Genomic DNA, 14,847 nt, shown 5'->3' with positions numbered 1-14,847 from the left:
AGGGCCTGTTCAATAAATCATGGAAAGAAAATGGAGCATCAGACCCCGGCTATTTGAAGAGCCTTGCTCTGTCTACTTGGTCATGTGCATGAGGCCAAAGATTTCAATGGGACAGCGTTGCAGTACCTAAACCTGCCGATTTCAATTCATAACAAAGAAATATTTTTCATCTCCACATTTTTTCTATTATTTGACAGGTGAAGACATAATATAGGCTCTCCACTAAAATTATAATTTTGATGGAAAGAGAAAAAGGAAATGGGACTGGTTTGGTGTGAGGCTAGGTTCACATCTGCGCCAGAAGACTTTTCTCTCCACTGGTTTCAGTATAAAAAACGGCAGATACCTGGCAGTTCTCATTATTGTCTACGGGTCCGCGAGTAACCGCTGTTTTAGTGGTCCAGCTCCCTGTTGTCTGGGTCTTTCAATGGACCCGAATGATGGAGACCTGTGCGCTAATGTGAACTTAGGCTAACCTACAATTAACCATCCTATCCTATTAATAATAATATTATAAATTATTATATAAATATATATAAATTATAATAAATAAAAATATATAATAAATAATAATAAATAAATAAATAATATGTGAAAGTTTGGATGTTTGTTATTCAATCACGCAAAAATGGCTGAACGGATTTGGCTGAAATTTGGCACATAGATAGATATGAACCCCGATTAAAATATAGGCTACTTTTTATCCCGGTGAATGACGTCACTACACGACCATTAAGTACGAATTTAGACACACACTACGTTTGAGGACCTTTGATGACATCATCATAGGCCCTTCAGCTGTCTCATAGGATCACGCTATGTGGTGGGCGGAGCTACATGCTAATTTGGGGGAGGAGCTGAACAGGAGGGAGACGGACAGTGTGAAAGCTGAAGAAAATGGAGTCTCATAGAAGATCAGGAGAGTACAGAACATACAGGCTGTGTGTGGCTAAGAGGAGAATATCGGCTGTAGAATTTCAGTAAGTAGGACGGGGAATCTGTTGTTCTGCCTCGGATGGGGGAGAAGTGTTGCACATTTCAGCAACATCCAGTCAGCTGTGTCTAACACAGAAGCTGCTCATACACTCTCACACAACACAAGCCCTGTAAACCAAATTAGCACATGTAGTAGAGCCGAGGCGGCGCGCTAGCAGTTTGTGTGCTTAACACGGGGGCTTGTGGTCTTCGGACTGTGCGCCAAGCTGTGTCACACTTCAGCAGCAGCAGCCGTGTGTAACACAGACTCTGCTAGGACACTCAGACAAGACAACCTCTGTGATCCAAATTGCCCGATGTAGCAGAGCTGACGCAGCGAGGTAGCACAGCTTGCTCTGCTCTCTATATGGATGTGCATACAGCTGGGGCTGCTGCGCATATGCACAGATGTAGCAGAGCCGACACGTGGACGCAGGTGGATCACCTCCAACCACATTTGGCTAATTATAAGTGGCTCATCGACAACAACAACCCGCAGACGAAGTCGCGGGCAGAAGCTAGTAGACTATAAATGTAGAATTTTCTATTTTCAGTTATGTATCATTGTTAATAGGTAAACTTTAGTCCTGCGTGTGTGTGTATATATATATATATATATATATATATATATATATATATATATATATATATATACACACACACATATATATATATATAATATATATATATATATATATATATATATATATATATATATATATATATGTGTGTGTGTGTGTGTTAGAGCTGGCTGGTCTGATAGTATGAGCACAGACACTATGTATTACTATGTACTATTATGTACTACCACAGCTGTGCTATGTCTGCGCTCCATGCACTGGATAGTGAAAGTACTACACATCGCTGGCGGGATGCTCATCTTCTTCCTGCATGAATTATAATCGTCCCTAAATTACAGTGCCCACTTGCACCAGCCATTTTTATGGAGACATCATTCACTCTGCTTGGAAAGCAACACAAAGATGGCGTCATAGGCGGGAGCAAACCGGTCTTGAGAAGGAATGTAGCTGCTGCTCTAGTGCTCACACGTGTGACTAGTCTCCACTGCTGGCAGTGTTATTCATTGTCAGCTTGTGGTTTCCGGGAGATAAGTTACTGCTATGTTGGTGTCGGCAGGAAGCAGGCTGTGTAATGAGGGGTAAGTGTCCTCTTCAGCAGTGCTGCTGCCTCTCCTGTATTGGAGCCGCTGCACTGTGTGGAAGTTGCTGGGACTTTGCAGTGTTCTGTCACTGTGCTGGGCTGAAGCTGTATATCAGGGGGCACATGGCTGGGATACAGGTGGAAAGCAAATTATTATTATTATTATTATTATTATTATTATATAAGTATAATAATAAATATGGCTATGTGCATGGGACAAGATATTTCATGATCTCTATATACTGCCATTTATTTTTGTAATAGAAAGCATGTCTGCTACTATTAACTACCTCAACAGCGTATTCTTATACAGTTCCTAATACTCCATGCATTTGATTTTTTTAAATTTTTTTTAATTTTGTGGACCAGGTTTGCAGTGATCTTGGTATTGCAGTCCCATGTGTTCATGCCAGATACATTTATGCGAGATGAAATGACACCTGCCGTCTTTTGGTTTCCATCAGTGCTTCCATAATTTCTCTTGTTCTTCTTCTATAACGCAGCAAAATAATAGAAGCCATAGTTCCAATGTGAATGTATCCTACGACTCTGTTCATACTGCCATTATGGCTTCTGTTTATAGTTTAGACATTGATAATTTTGTAGCAGATCTGTTGGAAACAGATCTACCACAGATAGCACACAACCCGAAAATAAGCAGGATCCTGTGCGGTTTGTGATTAACATGGACTATAGCGAAAAAACCTTAAGGGCTAGTTCACATGGAGGCAAAGAGACGGATTTCGCCTCAAAATCCGCCTTATTACAATAGTGATCTATGTAGACCGCTAGTTTTTTTTCTGCTAGCAGTTTTTCGCCGCTAGCAGAAAAAAGAAGCGACATGACCTTTCTTCAGGCGTTTTCCGCATGAAGAAAGCGATAGAAGTGAATGGGAGGCGAAAAACGTGTTTTTTTTCCGCGTGTCTTTTTTTTTTAAAAAAAAAAAACGCGTTTTTTGTGGCCCATTCACTTTATGGGAGGGGAAAACCGCCAAAAAAAAAAAAAACTCTCCGAAAAACGCTTCCTAATTAGGAAGTGGTTTTTTTTCAAGACCAAAATAAGCCACACGTAATTTACGTGTGAACTAGCCCTAAAGGGTATGTCCGTATAAGAAGCACATGCAGAAGATTTTCTGTTGTGAACCTGCCAATTGATAATCTTCTACGTGGTAGAGTTTCAGCAAAGTTGATGAAATTCTATAGGACGACCTCCGCAGCACTCACTGTGACGTTATAGGTATGGTGAATGAGCAGTGCCGCTCGTGTTGGCAGGGGCAAACAGCAGATCTGAAGGGGCTGCGGAAGTCTTACATTGATGTTCTATTCTGTCAACCTTTCATCACCTCCATCTGCTCACTGATTCTGGCACAGTTGTGATTTTTTTTTTCTCTAGCATTCACGTTTTTGAGTAATCAATGCTGTTAGTTTTGGTGCCTGATCTACTTATTTAGGCTCTGTACTGTCAGGCTGAGTTCACACACAGTTTTTTGGTCAGGAATCTGCTTCAACATCAGCTTCCAAAAAAGCCTTCCAATAGAGTTCTGATTCCTGACCAGAAAACTCTGTGAATTCAGGAGGCGGTGTCAGGCAGGAGCAGTCAAGGGGGGTGAGAGTCTGAGATCTGAATCACAACCTCTTTCTGACACTGCCCTTCTGACATTACAGAGCCTAAATAGCTTATCAGGCACCAAAACTACCAGCACTTTTTGCTTGACATTGGTGTGGGCTAGAGAAAAAAAATTCCATCTTCACTAGAATCAGTGGAGCAGTGACCATTCAAGTTCTTAGCATTCTTTAATAGGTGGAGGTGCTCTTTAAAAAGCTAAATAACCCCTTTAATGCTGCATGTTATCATTGCAATGTTCACCCTTTGAAAGTTTGAGCATACCTTACCCAGTGAACATGGCTGCAAAAAAAAAAAAAAAAATGCAGCATTTCAAGTGTTTTTTGTTTTTTTTCTCTTTTAAAGAGGACCTTTCACCACTTTTGGGCACATGCAGTGTTATATACTGCTGGAAAGCTGACAGTGCGCTGAATTCAGCGCACTGTCGGCTTTCCCGATCTGTGCCCGGTGTAAAGAGCTTACGGTGCCGGTACCGTAGTGCTCTATGGTCAGAAGGGCGTTTCTGACCATTAGCCAGGAACGTCCTTCTGCCTCGCGGCGCCAATCGCGCTGTGCTGTGGAGCGGGGAGGAACTCCCCCCTCCCGCTCCTGATAATGCTCGTCTATGGACGAGCTGTGTGAGCAGAGGGAGGGGGCGTTCCTCACCGCTCCACAGTACAGCGCGATTGGCGCCGCGAGGCAGAAGGACGTTCCTGGCTAATGGTCAGAAACGCCCTTCTGACCATAGAGCACTACGGTACCGGCACCGTAAGCTCTTTACACCGGGCACAGATCGGGAAAGCCGACAGTGCGCTGAATTCAGCGCACTGTAAGCTTTCCGGCAGTATATAACACTGCATGTGCCCAAAAGTGGTGAAAGGTCCTCTTTAAATACAGTGACAAAATTCATCCAAATCTTTCTGATGATCTCCAGAGATGGAAAATTCTTAAATCGATCTGTTCTGGGAGATTTGCCGTGTGTCAGCATGTGAATTTTGCATTACATTGGATTGCGTGAATGTACAATGAATAGGGCACATGGTATCCTTAAACCCATACAAACTATACAACTCCATTCATGTGCAGATTTTTGTCACAGTTTCAACTTTCATGGCGTCCTAACCTTATAGTCACAGGGACATTGTGTCAATTTAGTAATGACCTTTAAGGCCTTATCTCATAAGTACATATGGTCCTCAGATAGAGGGGGGAGGGGACCCCCACTCATAACCCCTTTCTGTGAGTCTCACAATGAAGAGCTGCTGTGGTCGACTATTCACCTGGGTGACTGCTATGTAGCGCTACATTTCACCAGTCCAGTCAGACGCGGCTGCTCGATGGTGATAACAGCTTATTGCTCCTCTGGCTTCCATCTCTGAAGGGGTTGTCTTTGTGAAGTGACTGACCACAAACCCTAATCGGCATATGATATGGGACACAATCGTCTATTTACATTACAGTGAAGAAAATGAACGGAGTTTTACGGAAAGCGTTTTTATTTATTTATTTTTTCCCCTCCTTTTTAAGATCTCCGGGCGCTGTGAGAGAATAATGAGGTTGGAAGGACAGTGTCTTGGTTTATAGCTGTGAAGAAAGTTAAACAGACGTGGCAGGAGAGGTTACTGGGTGAGGTAAACAATATTTTGAAGGGAAAATGTCAGAATTCATGCATGTCAATTACAATTGGCTGGACTGTTCAACCCTGAAAATGTCAAGCTTTGCTCCTTTATCATCTTGTAGTGTGTTACCTGACAGCTACTGTGAGGTAAAATCTTACCTGTTCCATCCTCCATTATAAGTGGCTCCCTTCTGGTGTGTCTATAAATATGTAGGCCTTTGTGCAACTAAACTGGCCTTAGCATAAGGTGAATTGCAGATTCTTATTAAGCAGGTTAGAGCAAATAGTGTTACTGAGGGGAATAAGGGCGATTCGGATAAATGAGAACCATAATGGAGTCCAATCCTGTAACTGTCCTGTGTACTAGTAACCTATTAGAAACCATGTTGTAAGTTACATGTAAAGTATTCTGAATACGATAATCTCCCAGAATCCTTGGTTTCACTTAACTATGGTTTATTGACTTGGGGTTATCAAAGACTTTGCATCACTCTCTCGATATTGTAGGCCATGTTCACGTCTACACTCTGAATGTCATTTAGGTAGGGTTCACTCTACCGTTGGTGTCCGCTCAGAAGGTGTCCATTTAAAAAAAGCAAAAAACGGACACCTATGATAATGGACACAAATAGACAGTAACTGATGGCTATCAGTTGCTGTCCGTTATTTGTCCTTTGCCCATAGACCTAAATGTTAAAAGAAAAGAAAATAAACGGACACTTACTGTCAGTTTTTCCAAACTGACAGAAAAGTCCTGCATGTAGGATTTTTTCATCTGCTTGAAAAAACGGGCATGGTGGTAAACGGACACTAAAGGACACAAGATAAAATCCCATTGAAGTGAATGGAAATTGTAATCCAGCTAGTGTCTATTGCTAAAATCTTGTACGGGCAATAGCCACAGACACTGCTGAGCGGACACCAACAATAGTGTGAACGCCCTCTTATACGATCTGTTATAGGAACAGAAAACCAAAAATAATGGCAGTGGAGTGTCCATAGTATGTCGGGCACCATGGGTCCCATCATATTTCTGTTGTTGGCATAGACAATTATGTGTATCTTTTTGATAGAATCTGAGACAGCACTAGTGTTTTATGCCCCCCAAAATTTCACATGCTTCTCTTTATTCTTCTTAGCCATGGCCCATTTCAATACACTTTTTTAAAATTTTGTATTGTACAAAAAAAATCAAAAACAGCAAATTTCATGGACACCATGTTTGCCACTTGTTGACAAAACAGCTGCTTAATACATATTTCATGTACCTCTATAGAGTTCTATTATGCTTCCATACAAAACAGAACAGTGAGGCCCATATTCACATGTCTGCAGTATAAGGACGCACAATTTCAATGTATTTATACTCTCATCAATTGTTTTCACAGACTTTGGGTCCACAAAAGAAAAAAAAGAACAGAAACATGTTCGGGGTTTTTTTTTTTTTTTTTTTTTTTTTTTTTTAAACTATTGCATGACATCAATGCAAGTTTAAAAGGTCCAAGAAACAAAATCAGAAGGTACTTTGATGTATCATCTGTTTTTTTCACAGACCATATACACTGAAAAGCATAGGAAATATACTATATATTTTTTACCGACCTCACTGTCCACAAAATGCAAGCATGTGAATACGACCTAATGTGGATGGTCATGAGTCCGAGCAATTTTGCTGTAGATTTCCAGCTCTCTTCGCCACAGTTATTTTTGCTTCATGGAAACAGTTTTTCTTTAGCTTACACAAGTAGTAGTATCGTCAGTTCAGCAGTTCATATCCTCACATCACCCCTTTTTTCCTCTCACCCATCGATGGTCTTTGTAGATGTCAATAGTGTGTACTAAGGGAACTATATAGTTAATCTTCCCTAAATGTATTCTTGTATGTGTTAAATCTTAATAGAACAAATTCTGAATTTTTAATAAATGATAGTTTGATGTTCATGTGCAGCCAGATAGAATATATAGAAAAATGTTTCAATTCCCTGCAGCAGATGTGAGTCTTGATGTAATGTCACAGATATTTTAATGAAGTCATGCATAAACCTCATAAAATCATTGTCCTCAAATATCATTGTTTGGAGCGTACCAATTTTAGAAATGTGCTGTGTCTTGTACTGTTTTTGCTCTTTTGCCCCTCTAATAGAATTTGATGAACAGATAAATCAGGCGAACTAAGGGAGCGTTCACACTACCGTCGGTGTCCGACATGTAGTGTCCGCTCCTAGTGTCCGCTCAAAATCTGTCACGGACACTAGGAGCGGACACTAGATGTGTCCGTGACACCTGTCATTCAAATGAATGGGCATCGGGTGCGTTCTTTTGCACTCCGTGCCCGTCCTTCCCTGTCCGCAAGAGAAGATGTCCGACTTCTCAAGCGGACAGAGGAACCCTGCATGCAGGGCTTTTCTGTCCGCTTGAGAAGTCGGACATCTTCTCTTGCGGACAGGGAAGGACGGGCACGGAGTGCAAAAGAACGCACCCGATGCCCATTCATTTGAATGACAGGTGTCACGGACACATCTAGTGTCCGCTCCTAGTGTCCGTGACAGATTTTGAGCGGACACTAGGAGCGGACACTACATGTCGGACACCGACGGTAGTGTGAACGCCCCCTTACATCTTTTGCCACCTAATCTCTCTTCCAAACCCTGCCTAATGCTTATGTTTTTAGATCTACAGCTTGAGAATATTCTGAGTCTCCCCTGACATTTGATATTCCACATACTACTGTCTCGGATTCTGTTAAGTGTATGGAAACATGGGGAAATGGTCACATTGGCACTAGAAAGACCAGTGTTGACCACAGGTTCGGCATTTTGGAGGTTGACATACAGATCTGTTTGTTATCGGGATAGATATACTGCCACCAGAGGTGCCTGGGAGTGACTTATTACCCTGTCCCCAAGTGTGCATGTGTTTGAAGGGTCAGAAGGAATAGCTGTTCGGCCAACAGTTATCCAAGTTGAATGGCTGCCTTCTCTTGTATTTTTGTATACAACAAAAAATATTTTTATGTAAAAATTCTAGAGTAATGAAGATGCTTTTTCGACTAATTATGGATCATATAATAGCTAAAAAAAAATTCATAAATATTCATATGGTGTGTATCTTTACATCTGACTGACTGTGCCCGTCCTTTGTTTAGATTCAGCTGGCGCAGTTCAGAATGATTGACACTTGGGTTGTGAATAAGGGTCCATTCACACAGAGGAAAATGGCGCTTTATTTGGCGTTGAATTTTCAGCGCTGAAAAAAAGTCTCCCATTGATTTCAATGGGTTCTGCTAGCATTTTTTTCTCTACTAGCAGAATTGAAGCTAGAGGCACCCATTGAAGTCAATGGGAGGCGCTTTTTCAGCGCTGAAAATTCGCAAATAAATCGCCATTTTCCTCCGTGTAAATGGACCCCAAAAGGAATGTTACCTTGCCTGCAGAGATTGTGCTTGTATGTTGCAACCTGGAGATGATATTGAAATCTGTGTTTGTTATCCTAACATATAACCAGTTTTGTAAACAAGATCAATTGTTTATTTACAGGCGTTGTCCAATTATTACTTTTACATTAATCCTCACTTTGTGTCCAAGTTCTGTTTTTAATTTACGTAGGCATGCTATAAGGTAGCCATGGAAGTTTTGATGCTAATACTTTCTGTAGCTACTGATGGCTTGTTCACTAGTGAGTGATTTTGCCAAAAGTAAATCCTGAAAGAAAATTGATGGTCCTTAAGGCTGAAGCCCCACGTTGCGGAAACGCTGTTTTTTTTTTGTTGCTTTTTTTTGAGCCAAAGCCAGAAATGGATTTAGCAGAAGGTAGAAGTATAAGAGCTTCCTTTATATTTCCCATTCTTTTTGTAGCCATTCTTGTCTTTGGCTCAAAAAACCGCAGCATAATCTGCACCAAAAAAAAAGCTGCATTTCCGCAACATGGGGCCTTAGCCTTAAGGGATTTTCAGGTTTTACTTCGTCTTACTTTCAGCCTCTGCTTACTAATGTGAAGAGTTTTTATTGCATATAGATCAAGATATGGGAAACTCAAACACTACACCTATGGGGCTCAACCTTTCGGTGTACTATCCATGATATAAGCGAATAATTGTTTCAGCCAAGGCTCTGAATCATGCTTAGTACTAGCACACACAGTAGTACACTGTGGCCAGCCTTGGAACCTATTGGGCCATATGCACATCATATGAACCAGACATGAGATCGGCTTATGGAAAACCATGTGGCTGGCTATGGCTTTTCCTTGGTACAATCACCTGATGGGGTGTTTGGAGTTGGACACATGGTGGCTTTCATGTAAAAGGGGATCTCTGTGGTGACAGTAATAAATGTCGTTCCATGAGCCACTAAAGGAAAAACTGCAGGCTGTTAGAGGGGTTGGACTAATCCACAGAATAGGTGGTAACTTGCAACTTGGTGAGAGTTTGACCATAGGAACTGTCACATTAGAAAAGAAAATGAGTGCTGCATGCAGTTATGTTTTTGCCGTAATTATGATGAGAAACTTGATGGACCCCATAATAAGTCAGAGGGGTTTGTCGGGTGTCACTGATGTCCATTGCACAACAGATCTATCACAGCTCTGTGGCTTTCACTATAAATCGAGGCCACAGTGCTGATGTGAACAGAGCCCAGCACATAGAGATTTTACTACAGATTTATATCTGTCATGCAAAATACTCTCTGCATCTGAACATACTCCTAAAATGAAGTTCTCTGTCTAGTGCCAGAAGGTTTTTAGTATTCCTACTGTCCAGTATTGTGCAGTATGAGTATATTTGGGTAGAATGACATACTAATAATGACACCTTCGCTGACAGTTGTTCTATAACTAAACGCCACAAAGAGGTCACAGACGGCACAATGTTCCCTTTACTTACTGTGTATGAGGTGAAGTGAAGAAACCCTCGCACAATGCTTATGTCCCCAGATCGCTTCTCTCGGATATTCTATTGAAAATGATAGAATCTTAGGTGTCTTTTATTTGGAGAGACATTGTGAGTTACGTAAACCTGGCAATTTCACTGATAAGGTTAACAGCAGACTGACCTTGAAGAATCTCTGCTCATGGATGTTCATTTATGTAAATTGCTTTGCCGTCATATGGGTGAAAGCAGCTGACATTATTATTGATGTTCTGCTTATTGTACATAAGAAGTGAGGCAAGCAGAGCACCTTCCTACCCTCTGGATGGTGATAAAAGGTAGATCAAGACATGGCTGTCCATGAGAAATGCTGGAGGGGGTCACCTTGCAAATACATCTGCTGCCTGGTGTGCTATTAAAATGCATTGATTTTCCCATTGACTGCCTGCCTCATAATAATTATCGTTTTTGGTATTGCAGCTGTCAGAGCGGTGATTTGTTTTACACCGTGTGTGCTATATATCTGCTTTAAACTCTAGTAAACGCTGCAGTCCTGTTATACATCGGATTCATTAATAGCCCCATAAGATAAATCCCCCTACAATTGTAGGAATAGGAAATATGTTGCAGTACAATGCATCAATTCCTCTGAAAAGATTCTGAAAAGCAACATTTATAGTCTGCAGAATCTAGGTTGCATTCAGTCTTGTATTTTTATATCATATTTTTGTGGATTTTTTTTTCTTATTTGGACAGTTGTTAAAAGCTGGGGGTTGTACAGGAAGATTGGAATCATGGATCAATAATGTCCTGTGAACACTTGTAAAGGTGACAAATGTGTCTTAGATTTGCAGCTTACTAACTTAGCTCTATTGTTTTATAGTATGGCATATCTAGGTCATAGTTGCCTCTATTGATTTTTAAAACAAAAAAACACAAAAAATCCCTAGTTATGAAATCTTGTTTTTTTTGTTTTGTTTTTTTTTAAACCTGATTTTGTGTAAATGTTACCAAAGCACAATTTTCTAAAAAAAAAAAATAAAAAATTGGGTGGATCACTACAAAAGAAATGCCGTAATATTGTACAGACATACTTTGCATAGTTAGGAAGTTTCTGTTCCATTTCATAACTTTTTATTCTAACTTGTAAACCACCCACTGAATGAACCACCTGCAGGTACTAACTTGTAAGCCACCTGCTGAATTGAGGTAGGTGCTTCTGAAGTCCTATCTCTGGAAGTTAACCTCAGGCTGTGTAAATAAGTAGCTTTCTCTCTGTTCTTCACTACTGTTCTCCACTTTGATATGTTGCTTAGCCTGTAGGAGTTCAGGGTGCTTTGGGTTTGTTTATATACTATCATCAGATACAGCTCTTTCCGAATGAGGTTTCCAAAATAATCTAGTGATCACTCCAAGTCCCGATGCTGGCAATGTCAGGAAGCGGCTGACTTTTTTCGGAGTGGCCTGTTGGGGGAGTAGCATATCAACCAGGGACAGGAATAGACTCAACAAGCTGATTAGAAGGGCCAGCTCTGTCCTGGACAGTACAAGTGGTGGGTGACAGAAGGATACTGTCTGTGGTGAGGTCCATGCTGGAGAACAACTCCTATCCCATGTATGAGACCGTGACAGCAGTGGGCAGCACTGTCAGTGACTGACTACTTTACTCCAAGTGTGAGAAGGAGCGCTATCGGAGATCGTTCCTCCCAACTGAGATCCTGCTGTACAACCAACACCGAGCGAAGTATAGATCACTCCAAACAGAGAAAAATTTAATTGTGATATCCCTTCTACTATTTTTTCTACTTTTATCTGTACCTACTGTCACTGTAATGCCTCTGTCGTGGAGTTTTTTCTACTCCCATTTTGTTATTGGATTATCTATGCTGCGGTAGCACACCGCATTTCCCCATGGTGGGACTATTAAAGGATTATTTTATCTTATCTTATTTTGCTGATGTAGCTGTAACCAAACAAGCACATTCTCTGCAGCGGCTTCTGCAGTGTTCATGTAGTATTATATGGCAGTCATTTAAGTGAATGTTAATACAAGAACGGCATCAGAAAAGGAGCCTGTTGAATTGTTTGATTGTCTGTGCTGTCCCATAGAGGGTCTGGCGTAGGGGATCCCCCTCATATGATGTCCATTATCCCTAATCGAGCCTATGAACTGGGGTGGTCTTCATGAGACAAACCTTTGATCCAGGGCTGTGGAGTCGGTAGTCCAAAACATCAACTTCCCTGTTTTCCCACAGCCTGGATCTGACTTTGGCTCCAACCCCTTCATAGATGGCTGACAGCCATGGTCAGGCAGCAGACAAGGTGTTAAATAAAAACTGATCAGAAGATGTAGGACATAGCATATTTTTATGTTCCCACAAAATAACCAACAGAAACTGATTTGTTTTTATTTAACATTGACTCCATGTAAATGGATAGTGTACAGGTTTCATCTCTTACTAGCGTTATCAGTAAAACTGATCAGTTAAGCTGATGATCGTAATGTGATCTAATTGGCCCCAAATTCAGTGATTGTAATAATGTAAGAGAGGAGCAGCCAGAGTCTTCAAGGCCCCTTGAGACGAACAGTCATGAGACATAGATCATACCAAAACAGGAGTGAAAAGGAAAGAAGAAAGCTCTGGAAGAAATGGTCATCTAGATTAGTTTTATATAGAGCTTTAGATCAACATTTATATGATAACGTTCCTCACTTTTCTGAATTCCCATGAACGGCAATATGCAAAAAGCTCTGCATTTAGTTATCCAGTTTTAATAATTACATAATAGAATATTTAATAGTCAGACAGTCACTTTTCCCTGCCGGACTCCACCTAGCACTAGCCTCATGCACTAAAGACATACAGTCCTCAGCCTAGAATATATTACCGCATGAAACTCTTACCAAGTAGCTATAATTGATTATTGCTTGAAACCTTGTAATAAAAATCATTAATTCTCGTCTGATATTGCAAAAGACTTGTAATTTTAGAGAATGATGCCTTACTTGTGTTTACTAATAGACCAACACTTAGGGACGTATTACCTCTTCATAAATAAATAAGAATATCTTGTTATTTCACCAGGTTTTATGCTGCATCCCCGAGCTGCATGGAAGAAGCCTTGGCTGTGGAAAACAATACATCACAAGGTAATGACTCTACTTAATAACCATGCATATTAATACGTATCCCTTGTGCATTATTAGAGAAAAAGAGCAAATGTGCATTTAGAAAGATTTACAATTGATCACATGAGGCTTCTTCATGAGTACAGCAGGGTTACAAAGTTTCACAGTGCAACAACAACACATGGTTCCCTTGGAGATAGTGTCATGCCATGATCCTTGTGTTTCTCTGACTGCCGTGGATTCATATATAGGATGACGTGTAAAATATCGCATTTGGCAAAGTGATTAAAAACTCAGACTGAACACAATACAGTAACCACATTTTGTTCACAATAGTTTTCTCAGAATTTTTGCACGCAGTATCAAAAATATTTTTTTAAAAAGGAGGCACACTTGGCTTTAGCTCCAAAAATACAGCAAAATCTTCAACAACAAAGCTGCATTTCTGCAATGTGGGTCTCAGCCTCAAGGCTTTGATTCCATTAACCATAGGATACATTTAGAAGTCTTGTGCTTAGACTCCCATCTCCCTTATTACTCTTCTCTTGGGAGCTTAAAACACCTCCTTGAACACTTCCCAGTCTCCCCTATTTGCTCTTCCTGACTAGATAAAAATAAAAAAGGGACTGATTTGGTTTCATTGAGCCATGCATGCTCAAGGAAGACTCTCTGTAACAGGGAGGCACTTCTGGTCCTGTTCACCCCTCTTGGTTTTTCTACATCATCAGTGGCTTGTCTGTCCACTTGCAGTGCCAGGGCTCTGGCAGTGGACGTGATGTCACTGTATGTTTGGAAATCTTTTATTGGAGAGATCACCTAAATAGGCTGAGGTGCAGTGAATGGCACCAAATACAAAACACAAATACATTCAAAGTTTTGTGTTTGGTTGGTATAATTCAATACATGGACTTTACATTTAGCCTGGCAAGCCCCTTTTAAAGGGGTCTCCCAGGCCCAACTTTAGTTTGTTTTTTTTGGTTTTTCTTTTTTTTTCTCCATACAGTGATCTGGACCCTGTACAGATCAACTATTGCAGCAGCCACCGGTAGGCCAGAAGTTAGTAGTCAAGGGTAGCGTGTGCAGTTCAGTTCATTCCTATTCAAGTAATAGGAGTGGTGCTGCAGTTCCGTGTGAAGTACTATGCAGTGCACGGGGCTACACCACCTCTCCTAGTACTTGAATAGGAGCAGGGCTGCCCATTTACTAGCTTTTGGCACCCATACGCTGCTTCAATACATCACATACTAATTACTTATCCTGTGGATAGGTCATTGATACGAAAATTAGATCTGGTATCAGAAGACCCCTTTAAATCCTTAGAAACTCTTAGAATGCTTTGGGATAGAGCTAATTCTAGGCATTAAATTGGGCATACAGATGTGAAAAAAATGTTTTTTGCTGCTGTGTTTGATGTCTGTCATCTTGAAATTGCTATGTGCCGTCCAGTCTCACTGGAGAACTGACTCTGAATTTTTCAAGTCATTACGATTGCAC

At 40.8% G+C, this 14,847-nt stretch overlaps 1 protein-coding gene across 1 annotated transcript in view; it reads left to right on the top strand.

Moving 5' to 3' along the window:
- ENOX1 (ecto-NOX disulfide-thiol exchanger 1) overlaps positions 1 to 14,847 on the top strand; it is a 477,272-nt gene that overhangs the window by 109,715 nt on the left and 352,710 nt on the right. Inside the window, exon 2 of the mRNA XM_075265460.1 lies at positions 13,310 to 13,374. The gene's annotated coding sequence lies outside the window, so the exon portion shown is untranslated. The remainder of the gene's footprint in view (positions 1 to 13,309; positions 13,375 to 14,847) is intronic.

This window comes from Leptodactylus fuscus, chromosome 2 (assembly GCF_031893055.1).
Source record: "Leptodactylus fuscus isolate aLepFus1 chromosome 2, aLepFus1.hap2, whole genome shotgun sequence".
In the NCBI taxonomy this organism is placed as follows: domain Eukaryota; kingdom Metazoa; phylum Chordata; class Amphibia; order Anura; family Leptodactylidae; genus Leptodactylus; species Leptodactylus fuscus.
This window is presented reverse-complemented; position numbering and strand designations above follow the sequence as displayed.